General features: G+C 39.1%; 1 protein-coding gene across 2 annotated transcripts in view; it reads right to left on the minus strand.

Moving 5' to 3' along the window:
* Nucleotides 1–14,697, minus strand: part of HPSE2 (heparanase 2 (inactive)) — a 710,163-nt gene that overhangs the window by 62,250 nt on the left and 633,216 nt on the right. The gene's annotated exons all lie outside the window — the stretch shown is intronic.

The following is a 14,697-nucleotide window of genomic DNA, read 5'->3' on the forward strand; positions in this document are numbered from 1 at the left end:
AGCAGTTCCTAAAGAGATGTTTCACAGCCATTTTGAGAAAAGGCAATATCAGAAAAAGAACTACAGAGCTTTCTTCAGTCCCTGAAGGAACTCTTTTTGATAAGAACTCCTTCCATTTGGGTATATAAGTTCTGGAATGTTTGACAAAAAGTTAGCATGTTCTCTCTTAAGCTTGCTTCATATATGAAGTCGTTCCCTCCCCCACCCCATTAGATGTTAGGAGTACAAGTGTAGTGGTTTATTGAAATGGCTCAACTTGGTGGAGTACCTACAGAAAACAACTTTACACTTTTTTTTTTTTTTTTTTAACCATTGCCTTTCAAACCCACTTTCCTGTCCCTGAATGTCATCTCAAAGATGATTTCTTAGTTTTTGGATATTGATGGACTATTTCATTTTTAGGTATTAACAAGTCCAGCCCAATATTATACCTAAACCTTAGTTTTTCATTCAATTTGATTCATATCTTGACCAGTTTAGGCTTGACATAAATCAGAAAGCTGTAGTGAAGGAAGAGGATACATATTTTTGTTTGTTTGCTTATTTGTTTGTTTTTTATTTAATTGTCTTCCCCATCAATTCCTGAAGGAGTAGAGGGAAAGAAGAAAGATAAAATGAGGGCAAAAACATCTTGTTGACAGGTGTTATTATAACTGGCTTTGGTGTACCCTCTGAGGGAGATGCCAAAATCATGGACCTTTCTCTTGTGGGACATTTTTGTGGGTCCTTCCAATGCTTTGTTGCTGGGAACTTCCATGTTATACTGTTTTCTTACGCAGGCAATAGATTTTATGGCTGACCACTTAAAACTCCTCTAAGCTTCTACCCTGGTGATATATCTCTCACAGCCTCTTTCTGTTGGGGTGTGATTCTTTTAAGACAACTGAAGCTTGATTACCTTTTGTGGTGTCCACTCTAGTCCAAGGGAAATAGGTACACTTGCTCTGCCCTCAATAGATATGTAACTTGATAACGCAGTAGCTCTCTCACCTCATTCAATCATTAAGGACAGCTCCAGCCAGCCTCTTCATTAGACCTTTCTAGCTGAGGATCAGGCATTGGACTCTGTGCCTGCCAAGCTTCAGGGGACACATGTCAAGTCCTTCCAGCAACTCTCCTTATACTCCTCCTGTAGCACTTCAGGGGCCAAGGAGCCCTCTTATTCAGCTTGGGGTAGACAGGAAGAACCTTCTTCTTGTCCCTACTGCCAGGCTGATACAACTTTCTTCAGAAACAAACACAGTCTTCTCTTTCATCAAACTTCCAGCCCCCTTTTATATGTAGGAAATGGGCAATGGATCTCATCTGGTTTGGCTTAGAACTGGCTTAGAAGTTCTGAAAGGATGGGCTAGCTCTAACCTCTCTTTACGATGTGTGGCACTTTATACCCATTGACCTCAGCTTTGGGGCCTCAGCTGAAATAGACAAAGAAAAGTCCCATTTGTTACAAAAGTAGAGGCTCAATGAGAACTGAAACCAAGGCAGAGCTGAAAGGATATTCTCAATTTATCATTAGAAAAGTCATTTCATACATAACTATTTCTTTATTGCTTTATTTTGGGTTGGTGGAGAACCCAAACAAAACTGCTACAGAAGCAGGGCTGGTGGAAATCATTGAGGTGATACTGGAAAGAGAGAGTGCTTCTGATGTAAACAGCAAATATTGATGTCCTTCCTACCAAACTATTAAGGCAGAGTTAAGTGGAGATGGATCTGGTTATCAGAGAGGGGGAAGAACAGGGAAGGTCAGGGTTGGTGATGAAACATCAGGAAGTGAGGTCAATAACATAAGAGGCCAGAGTCAGGTTTGCTAAGCCAAGGACAAGAAAACCAGAGATCAGAGTCAGGAAGGGCAAGAGAAGCATTATTATTCTGAATCAATAGATTAGTGCTGGTGAATTAGCTCATTATTAGGGAGGAGAACATCTAAGGCTTTAAGTTCCTGAAAACATATTCACTCTCTCATGCATGCATACTCACATGCCACAAGTGCTCTGTGGATCCTTACTCAGTACTAGGTACTGTGGGAGGCACTGGGATTGCAGCAATGAACACAATAGGGTTTACCCAGAGATGAGAAATAAATAAACCACATTCAAGGAACTAAAAGAAATTCAATTTGGCTAGAGCACAGGGTGCAAGAAGAAGGGTGGCAGGAGATGGGGCTGGAGATGTAGGCAGAGACCAAATCACGTGGGTCCCTGAATTTTAATGCATCTGAACTTTATTCCAGAGGCAATGAATTAAAGGGTTTTAAGCAGGCAGAAAATCACCTTGGCTGCAGTATAGAAAATAGATTGAAGAGAGGCATGGCAGAAGGGCAGAGACAAATTAAGGAGACTTGGGGAGTGAGGTGAAGGGATAAGTTAAGGTTTCTAGCTCAGGCAATTGGGTGGATGGTGGTGCCATCCATTTCAATAAAGAACAGGAGGAGATTCAAACTTATGGCAAGGGAGGGGAGGGGTAGGAGAATTGAGATGTTGAGTCTACATTTAGACATGCTGGTGAAGCACCCAATCAGATATGTCCAGTAGGAAGCTGAAGGTCAAGAGAGAGAAATGGGCTAGACATGTATTTATGAATGACTGATGAACAGATGATAACTGGAGTATGTGAGTGGATGAGCTTACACAAGATATATGTAGAATAAGAAAATAAGTAAGCCTAGGAAAGAACCCTGAAGGATATTGATATTTATAGGATGGGTAGAGGAAGAAGAGCTTGCAAAACGGAAATGAAAAATGTAGCCAGAGAAGTCGGTGGGAACCCAGGAAAGAATGGTGTCTCAAAATCAAGCATTATTGGCCTCCTCTTCCATTGGGCTTTCTTCATCTTCTTGTGGTCCTGACAGTCAGGAACCTTCCTGATACTCAGTTTACCTAATATTACCAATAGATTTTGGAATGTATTTATTACTACTTTACATTAGTTTTTTGGGCAGCTGGAAATGAACAAGGCAGATTATTTATTTTCTAGGTCTCTGTGATGTCCTCCAGTATTATCTCATTAAGAAGGCTCAAGTCAATGGTTCTGAACCTTGACTGTATACTGGAATCATCTGGGGAGCTTTAAAAAATACTGATAAATGGGTCCTATCCCCTAAAACTCTGATTTAATTGGTCTAGAATGTTGCCTGGGAATTGCAATTCTTAAAAGCTCTCTAGGTGATCCTAAATGTGTAGCCAACATGGAGAACAATTGACCTTAATTAAGATGGTTTCTGATCTTGCATCTGTGTTTCCTAATAAAGGACATACGTTCATCTCTAGAGAACTGCCTGGTTTAAATTAATGGAAGAAGTGAAAAGTTTGAACAGGCTCTTGAGGAATGCAAGTGAATGGAGTGAGCATGCCCATTTGTGGGGATAATGAAGACACTGGTGGGGCCACAGCACATGGTTTCTTATGTATGGCCAAGTACTTGGACATATCTTGTTTAAATTGTCCATAGTTGGCCAGCGACATGGGCTGGCTCTCTAGTAGCAGCACCAAATAGAGAACCAGAACACCATTCTCCAGAATTGCTGACTCATTATATGGGGAAGGCAATAGGTGACTGCTTAACATTAAGCTCAGGAAAGTGATGAAGAGGCTGAAATCTGTTTTTGGCCCTCTCTTGTCAAACCATTTTATCAACAAATCAGCTCCACAATACTCAACAGCCTGGTAAGCAAGGCATGACGCTTACCCTTCCTTAAAAGTCATGTTAAGAAACCTGTTTGTGTGATCCTACTCTTAACATTTTACTCATACTTTTAGAAGAGTGTGGGTGGCATTGTACTACAGCAACTTTTCCACCTACCTCTTTCTTGTCACCTCTGTATCTCCTTCTTTCTTTGTCCCTGGCTCTCTCTGCCTCCATATTTCCCTTCTTCACTCTTTCCCTCCTCTTCCTTCTCTGTCTCCCACACATCTGCCTCTTTCAGTTTCTTGGCACTTTGCCTTAAGCTCTTTGCCTCTTTTTTTTTCTTTTAACCTCCATATTCATTCTTGTGTTTACCCACTGTTAAGCACACCCTTCTTAGCTCTGTCTTCCACAATTCTCCCTGGACCCTGACAGTATTCCTATATCTTTAGGAGAAGGCATTATGGGAGAAAAGCCCTTGAGTGGAGAAGTATGAAACTGGATTTCAGGTTCTGCCCTGACAGTTGTATTACCTGAAATAAGACACTTAAACACTGATAAGCCTCAGTTTCCTCACCTGAAAATAAAGTTGGTATGGATCAGTAGTTCTCAACCTTGACTGCATAGGGTAGAATTATCTGGAAAGCTTTTTCAAAAGTTCCAATGTCAGGGTCCCATTCCTGATCAGTGAAAGCAGAATATGTGCTGATGGAATCAATGCCAGGTCCACTTTCTCTGCCTAAAGAACCTCTCTCTAGGATAGGAAGGAGATTGCTCTCAGAATCTCCCAAGTTCCATCCCCCTACCTTCATTTGCCTATATGAAGTCTGGCTCTGCGTTGGAGAAACTTTCCGATTTCATAGTTCCAAGATTCTAGGTTTTTAAGGCTGAGTGAAAACAAATGGGAATGAGCAAATAGCACTAGGATGCAGTTAAAAAGGAATCTGAGAGGACTGGCTGGAAGGCACATTTAATTTAACCACATCGATAATGACTTGCATGAGGTAAACAGCACAGTAAGGAGTATAGACCTGTGCATGGAAAATCTCGATGAGAAGGCAAAGCACTAATCTAAGTGCCAAGCAGAAATGTTCACATGAATAAAAAGGTTAAAATGTTGAATTAAAAGCCAAGAATTTCAGTTTTATAAAACTATGGATACAGAGGCTCTGGAAGAACTGTTAGGGATTGTCTAATTCAGCAGATTTCAAAGGATGGTCTGCAAACCCCAGGGGATCCCTGAGACCGTTTCAGCGAGTCTGTGAAGTCAAAACTATTTTCAAAATATTAAGACCTTATTTGCTTCATTTACTATGTTGGCATTTGGATTGATGGTGGCAAAGCCATGGAGGGTGGAACTCCTGGAACCTTGGCACAGGTCAAGGCAGTGGCACCAAACTGTACCAGCAGTCATATTCTTCACTACCACATACTTGCAGCAAACAACAACAACAAAATCAGTTTCATTTAAGGACGTTCTTGACAAAGCAGTACAAAAATTCATTTCTTAAATCTTGACCTTGAATGCACATCTGTTTAATATTCCACGTGGTGAAACAGGCATACAGCAATTCTACTGCATGCGAAGGTACAACGATTATCTCATGGAGAAGCGCTTATGTGATTGAGTTGTGAGCTAAACTAACCGCTTTTGTCATGGAACATAATTTTTGCTTGAATGAATGATTAACAGACAAACTACGATTATTCAGACTTGGATATTTTGGCAGACTTTTTCTCCAAAATGAATGAAATGAGTCTGTCACTTCAAGGAAAATGACTGACAGCATTTTTTGCCACTAATAAAAATTTGAACTTTCAAGTGAAAATTAGAACTTTGGAAAACTTGGATCTACCTCTGTGAGCCTGACAGCTTCCCAATAATGAATGACTTTTCTGATGAGATTGGTAGTCATATCAACGAAGTGATTTTTTTTGATATTATATAATGAAATTATATAACATTTGGAAGATCTATATAGCTCAGTGAACCAAATATTTTGCAGATGACCAATGAGTGATGTTACAAAATCATGCATAAGTGAAAGATCCATTCAAACTACGAGACAAACCAACGGATTTTAATGTAACAGAGTATGAAGAGTTCATTGGTAGACTTTCAGTTTCCACATTGCAATTAACCCTTGAAAAATCACTACTAATTGAGTTTTGGTGAAGTATCAAACAGGAATATCTAAATTACCTGGAAAGTCTATTAAATACCCCTCTCTTTTCCAATTACATGTCTGTGTAAGTACAGATTTTCTTCATATAGTTCAACCAAAACAACACATTGCAACAAATTGAATGCAGAAGCAGATGAAAATTCAGCTATCTTCTGTTAAACCAGCCATAAAAGAGATTTGCAAAAATGTAAAACAATACCACTCTTCTCACTAATTACTTTTTTGTTTTGAAAAATATAGTTATTTTTCATAAGATGTGTTATTTATGTTAACACATAATGGGATTTATTGTTATTTTTGAATGAATTAACACATAAATATTTTAAAAATTCTTTCAGTTTTAATTTCTATGAGGTAAATATTGATAGACATAACCCACATATCTTTGGGTTCTTCAATAATTTTTAAGAGTATACAGGGGATCTGAGACCAAAAACTTTGAGAACTGCTGGTCTAACACGACAGCTATTTGAGAATAGGGAATGTGTCTGCTTCTCTTCACACCACACACTCAGCCTTATGGGCCTAGTACAGTATTATGTATGAGCTTTATGATAAAGTGGGAAAAAAAAAAGACAAGCCAATCAGGCAATTCATTCATTCTTTGATTTGACAAATGTGTACTGTTCTAGGCAATAGAAATAGAGTAGTGAAGAAAACAGATGAAAATCCCTTTCCTGTGGAACTTCCATTTTGGAGGTTCTGGGTTCTAGTCCTAATCCTGTCCCTACTCACTGTGTAACTTGGGTAAATAATTTGATCTTTCTAGGGTTTAAAAGAGTGATGTCTAAGGGCCCTGTGAATTCTATGATTCTATAACTTTGACTGGGCTTCCTGAGGTGACCCTACTGATTCACCTGAAATGCTGCCCCTCATTGTCACCTAGCTAACCCTTCATTTATTAGGTCTCATTTTAAATGCCACTTCTTCAAAAATATTTTCCTGACACTCAGGTTGCCACTCCTTATAATAACTAGCTGCACTCTACTCTCCCCTTTTTAGGACCCTCATCAGATTGGTTTTTGCTTGTTCAATATCTGTCTTACCTGCTGACCGTGAGCTCCCTGAGGGCAGGAACTATGTCTGCCTTTTCACCATACACATGGAACAGAGTAGGTGCTCAATAGATATTCACAGAGATGCCACTGTACTTAAAATTTTACCTTTCTCTCAAATACTTCCTAAGCACCTTACTTGCTTTTTAAAAAAATTCTTGGCATTTATCTCCATGTAACATACTATACATCTTACTTAGTTATCATGTTTATTATCTGTGATGGAGGTCTACAATAATGAAAATTCCATGAGGCTACAATAGTCTCTTTTGTTCCTTGTGTTTCTCCAGTAACAAAAGAGAACATGGAACATAGGAAGAAGTCAATAATTTTTGTTGAATAAATGAATAAGTTTACTGAATAAGTCATCAATGGTAGAGCACATACATTAGACCACTTTTTTAGCAGTGGGGATGGATTTGGATTTATTCATACATATGTTTTCTCCTAGTTTCTCTTGTGCCTAAAAATATACATTTGTGTAAATTTTGAACAAGCTCATGAGTGAAGTCTGTGTTCCGTAAATGGTGCGACACAAACTGGCCCATGTGGTAAAGGGCTTGTGACCTTGACCATCGCTGGACCATGAAGATGTAGTGGGCCAAAAGCAATTATGGTTGGCTTGACCATTTTCTAAAATCATTTACAAGTCTGTCTTAAACACATTTTTGAGGAAATCAAGAGCATATGAAGAAAGCAAAAGAATCATTTTTTAAAAATAGACTATATGAATAGAGAACAGAGTCCAAAGGATCTTGGAGCAATAAACCAAAGATATAAAACATAAACTCCTTCAAAAGCACATAAATAACTTAAATAGATAATGTTTGCTCTCTGAAAATATAGTTTGTAAAATGAAGAGACAGTTAGACAGCAAGAAAATTAAGTAAACAAAAGCAACTAAACCATAGCACATGAAGACTTATAACCCAGTTAGCAAACAGCAAGTTTGAAATGCACAGCCATTTCAGTTGCATCCACCATAATGTAACTGGATTCTAGATATAAAAAGGAAATATCAGGATAATTAAATTTAAGGTTGTATAGACTTAAGGACTATAATACAAACTGTATCAAATTATAAAAGAGAAGTAAGAACAATGTGAAGAAGAGGAATACCCTGAAATACGGGTATCACAGTATGATTAATGTGCTTATTTTTCTTGACCCTTCCAAGATGTATCTAGATGCTAAAGTACTTGATTGAAGAATTAAGGGTGTTCCCGTAGAGCCCCCAACCTCACCTTCTTTTGCCCAGTTGCAGAAGATGACCTCAAATTCTATTTTACTACAAGGTTTTAGGCCATCTTACACAAGTATCTGAAATTTCCATTCCAGCAACCTCAAAATCTTTATTACCCTTATAGTATCCTGGTTTAGAGTGGAGATCCTGGAATCTAGGTACTTGGAATTTAATCTTGTATATATCATTTACTTGCTTTGAGATCTCAGAGAAGTTGTTTAAAACTCTGAGACTCATTTTTTCATCTGTAAAATGAGGAAAATAATAGTGCTTACCTTACAGAATTTTTGATAAGATTAAACACTTCTGAACTACTTAGGATAGCTCCTGATACTTCGCAAAAGTTAAAATAATAATACTGTTATTATTATTATTATCCCTCCATTCCAGAGGATGAAGTGTCCAACTTGTTAAGGATCCCCCTTTCCTCTGCCCTCCTTCAGAAGTCGACTCCTTTAATTATCTGCGTATTATATCTTGACTTATTTCCATTAAGTCTATTCCTTCACTACTTCAAAATTCCATTTTAAAAACCTATTTCCTCATTCCTGCTACAGGACTGTGGCTCTCCCTCGAAGCACGGACAAACTTGTTGAAAAAATATCTGCCTCTTCTGCTTTCTTTTAAAATCACTACCCACTAGTTTCTATCTAATCAATCTGATACAAGTGTTCTTTCTCATCACCAATGAGCTTCTCATTACACCTGTGAGGGCTGTACTCAGTCATTCTTCTCCACCTCTGCATTTTTCACTGGCGATTTAACATTCGCCAACAACCTCCTCCTTCTTGAACTCTGTTCTTTGCTTTTTGTGACCCTCTACAGTTTGAGTTCTCTTCCTACCTCAGACTGAGCCTTCTTTTCTATCTCTTAGATGTGGGCATTTCTCAAGCTGTCCTTAGCTTGCTTCTACCAGATCTCTTCCTCAGCAATATCATCTACTCCCACAGTCAGCTTTGCGTCTGATTCCCAAAGCAACATCCCTGGCTGGATATCTGCCAAAATCTACACACTAGTGCTTCCAACTGAGTAGTGGATATTTGCACCTGCATTTCTTGCAGCACTTAAAAACTCAACTTGTCCAAGTTAAAAATTTTCCTTCCAAAGGAAATTTTCTTATTTGACTTCTTTATCCCTGTTGGTGATTGTTATGGACTGAATGTCTGTGTCCCTCTCAAATTAATATGTTGAAGTCCTAATCCCCAATGTGATGGTATTTGGGGACGAGGCCCTTGGGAGGTAATTAGGTTTAGATGAGACCATGAGGGTGGGGCCCCATGATGGGACTAGTGTCCTTACAAGAAGAGGAAGAGAGTCTAGAGCTCTCTTTTCCCCATGTGAAGACACAGTGAGAAGGTGGCCATCTACAAGCCAGGAAGAGGGCTCTCACCAGGAACTGAATCTGCTGGCACCTTGATATTGGACTTCCAGCCTCCAGAACTGTGAGAAATAAATTTCTGTTGTTTATGCCACCCAGTATGTGGCATTTTGTTATAGCAGCCTGAGCTGACCAAGACAGTGATTCTTCCTGTCATAATCTTTTTTCTTTTTTTTTTTGGTGAGGATGATCGGCCCCGAGCTAACATCCGTTGCCAATCTTCCTCTTTTTGCTGAGGAAGATTAGCCCTGAGCTAACATCAGTGCCCATCTTTCTCCAGTTTGTATATGGGATGCCACCACAGCATGGCTTGATGAGTGGTGTGTAGGTCCGCGCCCAGGATCTGAACCTGTGAACCACGGGACGCCAAAATGGAGTGTACAAACTTAACCACTATGCCACCGGGCCAGCCCCTGTCATCGTCGTTTAAAACCTTCCTTCTCTCTCAGCTTACATCCCCACTCAGCTGAAAAATACTGTAGATTTGAGTTCTGTAGATCTGCAATGTCTCTCATGCCCATCTTTTCTAGTTATGCCACTTACTAGCTGTATGACCTTGGGCAAGTTACTTAACCTCTATGTATAATGGGGATAATAATAATACCTATTAATAGGGTTTTTATGACACTTAATATAAAACACTTAGAATGCTGCCTGGCACATGATAGGTACCATGTAGTGTTAAATAAATAAATGGAATAAAGTTGGATGTAAGGGTCTGCATTTAAGAGGAGAAATTCTGCCAGGAGATGAAGATTTGTGAGTTATGGTCCTAGAGGGAATGATTGAAGTCATGCGAATGACCAAAGGAAGTATGTACTGTCTAAAAAACAGAAAGACTCCTGCTTGGTGGGCTTTTTCTCATATTTCAACTTGTCAAAATTCTTCAATTACCACATTTCATCAATTCTCCGAGGACTTTTTTCACATTTTTAACACTCTGGAAAAGGGATGCCTCTTATACAATCATTGACACATCAATAGTTTAATTATCAGAGTTCTTTTTTTTCTCAGTGGCACATAAAATAATGGTGTGTCTTTCAATAGTCAGCATCTTAGATTTGATGAGATATGAGAAGTGTGATCTCTCTTCTTTGAACCTCCAAGACACCCTAGATAAGCTTTCCCTATAACATTTATTTTAGTTTGCCTATATTAGAGATGTCCATCAACTACCAGACTGCAAGGTCCCCAAGGGTCAAGAAAGCCCCTGATTCTCCTTTTTGTTTCTCTAAGGACACACTAAACGGTTCTGCCTACAGAAGGATATCAATAAAAAATGCTTGAATTAAATTGGATTCCAAAGCAGGATATCAATTATTTTTAGAATTTTTGATATTTTGCAATTAGCCTCATCACTGTTCCCATCCCTTAGTTAATTTGACATGCATAAACACACACTTGTTTTCAGATTACTAACATTACGCCTGATTCAAAGCATCTGTCAGGTGAATTCCATAGGTAGTTGATTATATGAACTATTTCACAAAAGCATATTTCAGGCATTTCTGGGACTATTTAAAAGACAGGATCAGAAATCTTACCACAAAGCCATACTGAGAACAAAGAAGAATGTTCATATACATACTAATTATTAACTACGAATTGCAGTAGATGCTTATTCTTTTGGAGTGATCTCAATTTGCATTGTCTGCTCTTTCTACCTATTCATGAAGCTTTATTCTTTTCCCTGTTGACATGTGAAACTCTGGGTGGCCCTCACCTGTGTGTTCAGTCTCCCAGGATCCCCAGGGGTCATGCTCAGACATGCATCCTTATTGAAGTAAAGGGCTTACCTCTCCCCTAAGCCCACCCTTTGCACAGAGCATACCTCAAGCATTGGCAATGGCCAGATAAATGCTCTTGGTTGGCCCCAGCTGATCTTTCTCCCATTCGTCTCTCCTGCCACTTCTAGCCCTGCCATCCCATTGCTCAAACCTTGATTTCACCTCTTACCTTCTGAATCCTTAGATCAATTAAGTCATTAGCCTTCCTATTTTTCCATGGCCATAGGTTGCTGAAGCCTCTCCACTGTCACAATAGGAAAGAGGAACTTAATTGTCCTCACCAATGATTACTATTTTGTTTCTCTCTTTTCTCTCAACTGCTCTTCCTGTGCTGGTTGAGGAGTTGCTTTTCATCCCCATTCGGACTCCTTTTGTCCAGATGGACAGCAACCTGTGTCTCTGTCTTGTCGGTCTTGTAGCCCCTGTTTCTTTTTATAGTACAATCTGGCATCACGATCTTGTTCATCAGTGTTCTCCCCTCCTCAGAACTCACCAAGGAGTCAGGGTACTTTGAGTATTCTTAGTGTTAAGTAAATTGGGATAGAGGCATGTAATGATCACTATGGGAATACATGAGTCCTCAGTCCCATTTACCTTTTTCATCATCTAGGGAGTAAAACTCAAATTTCTTAGCACTGCGTCCAATGCCCACCAAGACTTAGACTCATCCCATCCTTCAAGCCTTACCTCTCAGAACATCCTACACACTGCCTCCTCCACCTAGGCCTTCAGGTAGATCAGACTATTCACCATTATCCAAACTCACCATGTACTCAGGCACCTCTCAATCTTTGTTCCTGCTGTTTACCTGAGCCGGGACTTTTCTTTCTCCCTTCTTTTTTTCTGTATTTTTTTTTATTGTGGTAAAATACACATAATATAAAATTTACTATCTTAACCATTTTTAAGTGTACAGTTCAGTGGTACTAAGGACATTCAAATTGCTGTGCAATCATCACCACCATCCATCTGCAGAACTCTTTTTATTTTGCAAAATGGAAACTCTATACCCATTAAATAATAACTCCTCATTCACCCTTCTCCCCAGCTCGTGGCCACTACCATCTACTTTTTGTCGCTATGAATTTGACTTCTCGAAGTACCTCATATGAGCGGATTCATGCAGTATTTTTCTTTTTATGACTGGCTTATTTCACTTAGCATAATGTCTTCAACATCCATGTTGTAGCATGTGTCAGAATGTGCTTCCTTTTTAAGGCTGAATAATAGTCCATAGTGTGCATACACCACATTTTGTCTATCCATTCATTTGTCTATGCATACTTGGGTTGCCTCCACATTTTAGCTATTGCAAATAATGCTGCTATGACCATGCATGTAAAAACCTCTCTTTGACACCCTTTCCCTCCTTTTTGCCCACTGAAATCCTTCTCATTCATCCAAGCCAAACTCAACTAGCAGCTACTTCATGAAGTCTCTCAGTCTCTACCTGGAAATAATTGCCTGTTCCTCTATTCTTCTACAATTCTTTTCTTGTACTGCTGTATCTACACCTACTTTATTGTGTCTTGAATAATTATTTGTACTTAAACATTTAATTCCTCATAACTTCTTTGTGGTCAGGGACCCCATCTTCTTATTTCAGTATTTCTTACATCTCTCCCCACAATGCTCTGTAATGTTTTTTAAATGAATGACTACATAAAGGCAGAAAGTTTCTTTACAATTATCCAAGTGTCATAAAAGTAAGAAGTAGCCAGAAAGGTAAGCTGAATACCTAGAAACTCTTCCAATTTAGAATTCTCTCAAATTAACTAGGAAATCTTGTTAGTTGCAAAAGAAAGCACGCTGGTCTGGGAATTAAGAGACTTGTGTGTTTGTCTTGGTTCTGCCTGGGGTGGGCCATGTCTCTTCTCTGGCATAGTTTCCTCATAGTTGAGATGAAGAGGTTGCTCTAGATCAGTATTTCCCAAACCTTCTCGATTTTTGCAATATCTGCACCATACTTGTGCTTTGTTTGCTTAATAGTTTTCTTCAAATCAACCCAGGCCTAACGCTACTACCAACATTAGCCTCAACTTAAATGAGGATATCTGTGAAATTGTGGTTTCATTCCATTAGCTATAATTTTTTTCTAGCACAAATTAAAATAAATATAACTATTAACGTAAAAATAATCAGTGTACCATTAAAATAACTTCCTATGCCAGTAGTGGCACATGGACCATACTTTGGGAGGTACTGGCCTAGACTCTTCCCGAGGTCCCTCCCAGCAATAACAGCTGTCTTCTCTGGGGAAGTCATGCCCCCTCTTGAGCCATTTAGCAAAATGCATTAAATAAATCTTTAACTGGGAATGATTCAGCATTAACCCCGGGGAATGGAATGTAACTTAATAGGCCTTCTAGCACCTCTAAAGCCTGGGATTTCACCCCCGTTATGCCTCCCCTCTGAGCGGTGCTGTTTGCACATTCTGCCTCTTTTGCAGCCTTTGCTTTCCTGCAGGGCCCTGTCTGTGTTTGCCTGCCCAGATCTCCCCTCTGAGGGCTGTTTATGTTTGCACACTCGGCTTGTCCTGTGGACTTGTCTAACTAAACTCCCCTTTGAGGGCTGTATATTTTGGCACAGTCTGGTTCTCTAAGGGATTCTTTTGTCCATTAACACCTCTTGTCTTGCAGTTATACCAAAGTCTTTGTTGCTCTTGCCTCAAGCAAATAAGTCCATGCTATTCTATTCTTAATGATTCTTCTGTGTATTTCTATTTATTTTCTATACTTTCTACAAAGAATTTGTATAAAGTTTATAATAAAAAACTATAAATTTTAGTTTTTAAAAATGTGAAGGGAGAAACCAAATGTGAACAGGACATCTGGTTGCAGATGATGTAATAAAGTCATTTTAACTTCACTGCCCTCTTTCAAAACCCATTGACAAAAACAAAAAGAATGAAAAGCAGCATTAAGAAGGCCCATTATCAATGAAAAAAGGAAACAACCATAATACACCATAATTAGCACCATACACCATAATGAGCATCCTCACCAAGTGTTAGGCTTGTTTGCTTGAGGTAGAATAAAGAGTCACAGTCTTAAAAGTATACTTCTGTTAGCACTAAGAAATCTAAGGGCATAGGAGGGCCACCAGAGAAGTGGAGCATGTTCCTATTAGAGACTTAGCTCCCTAGCACGGAAAAGATTGAGTTGAGGAAGAACCATGTTAACTTCCCACTTCTATTGTTTACCACATGCACTTCTAGCCAAAAGAGACTGGTGGTGATAAAGAGGAGGGTGAGCTCACCAGATAGTAACAGAGAGTCTAGATCTAAAGGAATTTACTGTGAGTTACACTGATCCCTGGAATGCAGAGAACAGAGGAAGGAGCACACTTCCAGAGCAAAGGAAATACAAACTTGGTGGAAGGAGTTATGCACAACAAATCTCAATAGAAACAGTAAACATGCTTC

Source organism: Ceratotherium simum, chromosome 6 (assembly GCF_057802395.1).
Source record: "Ceratotherium simum simum isolate JZ-2026a chromosome 6, ASM5780239v1, whole genome shotgun sequence".
Taxonomy (NCBI): Eukaryota; Metazoa; Chordata; class Mammalia; order Perissodactyla; family Rhinocerotidae; genus Ceratotherium; species Ceratotherium simum.